Source organism: Phodopus roborovskii, unplaced genomic scaffold, assembly GCF_943737965.1.
Source record: "Phodopus roborovskii unplaced genomic scaffold, PHOROB, whole genome shotgun sequence".
Taxonomy (NCBI): Eukaryota; Metazoa; Chordata; class Mammalia; order Rodentia; family Cricetidae; genus Phodopus; species Phodopus roborovskii.
Genome location: NW_026126636.1, coordinates 11,753,051 through 11,756,070, shown reverse-complemented (window position 1 = coordinate 11,756,070; position 3,020 = coordinate 11,753,051).

Sequence of the window (3,020 nt, the reverse complement as noted above, 5' to 3'; positions counted from 1 at the left end):
CGTCTCTGTCCGACAGTGATGTGGGGGAAGCGTCTGAGAAAAGCAGCACTCCCCCCCCCGTCCCCCGCCCCCCCCCCCGCACTCGGGGATGCTGGAAGCCCCTGACTCACCCTGGTGTGCTGTGCAACCCTAGCCGATCGATCGCCCCTCCGAGCCACTGGGAAAGGGATGTTCTCAGCGTGACCCCCTGCAGTCCCATCAGGTGTTGGTCCCCTGAAGACTATTTATACATGCAGAGCAACAAAGCTGTCCTAGCTTCTGTCTTCATTTCCTGTGCCTGGCAAGCATCTATTGAGCACTTACTGTATGCCAAGTTCTGCTGAATTCACCCCCAAAGAACTGAGGAGGGTAACTCCACAGTGAGAGTCCAAGATTAGACCCAGAGGGAAGGAAGGAAGTTGCGATGGAGGGGGGATGGTTGGCTTGCATTTTTGAGAGCCATGGAGCCTTTCTCTGTACTGGTGAGCTAAACCCAGGTAGTGTGGTGCCAGGCCGATGCTGCTGAGGCCACCCTGAGCCAGAGGCTTCTGGGCTCATTGTCTCCACCTAGGATGAAGCACAGATGGCCCATCAACAGTCAAGGGAGTGAGAACTCTGACCAGGGCACTTCTGACTCTGGTGAATCTCCTGGGAAACCCACGGAGACTGAGGGAATCTTCGGGGATTTGGGTTGCTTTTTAGCATCTCCGGTTTAGCAGTAAGGGGTCTGCAGACTCCCTCAGCCCAGAGGTAGAAGTGATGGTGTTACTGGTCCCAACTGGAACAGGTAGTCTTGGGGTGGGGGTGGGGGTGATTAGACGGGGCTAGCTCCTAGCAGAACATACTTGAGCGTAGATTCTGGTGGGGATGGGGTGCCAAAGTTAGGCCAAGGCAGACAGGTCACAAGAGATATACCATGCTGAAGTGGCTATTGGGTACAGCTCACTTAAACAGCCCAGGAGGGGTGAGACAGGCAGTTACCACCCCATGATTCCCTCAGAGCCTCCTGCCCAAGACCCAGAGGAAGGTAGCCAAGCTGGGCCTTCCCAGCCCCAGACCAGGAATAGAACTGGGGTCAGTGGGGTTGGTGAGTCTCAGGGTGAATCCAGGCTGGGGGTGGGGCCTGAGTGGGCTTCCTTCGAGACTGCATGTATTGAGGGGGTTGCATAGGTACCAGTCACTCCAACCAGGGAAATCCAACTGTAAAGTCTGTCCACCTTCCTTCCCTGCAAAGTTGAGCGCCCTCCAGGTCTTGGGAGATCCCATACCAAGTCCCCAACTTCCCAGGCTCCAGGATCTAGAAGAAGCCAGGCCCAGGCGTGGGAAGGCCTCGGGGAGCTGGAACTTCCCCCTCCTGGCATCAGGCCCAAGAGTGTCCTGCCAGAGCTGGCAGTGGACACCAGCTCCTGGCAGAGGATCCCTCTTTCCCTGCCGCACCATTTTGTGCCCAGCATCCAGCACCTGTCACCTGTCCTGTGGAGGGAGGGAGCCTGGAGAGGGGTTGTGAGGGTAGTGGTGGCAAGGGTGTGTGGTGCACGCATCCTGAGGTGTGTGCACTCGCCTGTGTGTGTGTGCACAAGCGCAGCTAGTTGTGTTCAACCACCTGTAGGCTTGGGAATTTGTCTTCAGAACCCCAGACCGCTCAGCTCAAGACTGACTCCTAGGACACTTGCAGTTGGGGGAGGGGGGAGTCGAGACAGGGTCTCATGTAGCTCAGGCTGGTCTCTAGCCAAGGGTGACATTCAGCTCCTGATCCACCTCCGCCACTCCGTTGCTGGGATTGCAGGCATGCACCGCCGTGCCATTTTTACAGGACTGAGAGTAGAACCCAGGGCTTGGTGCATGTTAGGCAAGCATTCTACCAACTGGTCCACATCTTCAAGCCCCAAATTGTTTTGTTTTGACTCTAGGTCTTGCTATGAGGATGGCCTGGAACTCAACCATCCTCCTGCCCCAGCTTCCTGAGTGCTGGGGTCAGAGCTGTGTGTGCGTCACCACACTGGGTAGCCTTGATCCTTCCTACCTTGTCCTCAGCTCAGAGGCAGCCACACTCCAATACCTGCTGCCTCAGTTTCCACACCTTTGAAATGGAGCTAACAACATCTACCTCCGAGGGTTGTTAGGGAGAGTGTTTTGGTGGCGGGGCAGGGGCTTTGGGAGCGGTTCTCATCATACCTGGGCACTCTGGTGGCAGTTTCCTGCCTTCTGCGAGGTTCCCTGAGCAGGCTGAGCCTGTGAACTTGGAAGAGCTGCCGCCCAACATTCCTGCCCCCCTCCCCCCAGGTCTGCCAGCCTGTGGCTATTTGTAGCGATGACTGCATCTCTGGGCCCTTGTATGGACGGGATGCTGCTTGTGTGTGGTGAGAGGGGGAGGAACGGAGATGACACAGACAGGTGCGCGCACTTGAGCCCTCCGTTGCTGTCCTTGGCCTCTAGTGCTGAACCCTGAGACTAGGGCAACCTGCGGCCCCACTGTCGGGCCCCGCCCCGGCCCGCTAGCTCCCCTGTCCACGCCCCTTCCCGGGCTCCTCCCTCCTGCTCACTTGCAAGGCCTCCTCCCTGCTCTGTGGCCCCGCCCCCAGCCCACATGGCCACGCCTCCTCGCAATGGCTCCTCCCACAGCAGTTTCTCTAACTGGAGCTCCCAGACCCCCTTCCCTTCCATAAGTCCCGCCCTCCTCTGACTCCTCCCTCTTTTCCTCCGGCCTCCCTTCCTCCTCCTGGTGGTCCTTTCCCCAGCTCCCCTGGGCCCACCCTCTCTCCTCCATCAGCTCCTCCCTCCTCCAATCTGTCCCTGTCCTCCAACCCACAGCTACCGCGTCCGCACCCTACCCCTCCTCAGTCTCCTCCTTCCCACCTCCTGGTGGTCCTTTCCCCTGCTCACTTGTCCCCTCCCCTCCCCTCAGCGGCTTCTCCATCCTTCAACCTAGTCCCTCATCTCCGCTGATCCCTCCGCCCCATCTCCTCTGTCCCCGCCCCCTCCCCTGGGCTCCGCCCTCTCCCGGCCCCTCCCCGGTTCCCCTCCTCGCATCCCCTCTCCTC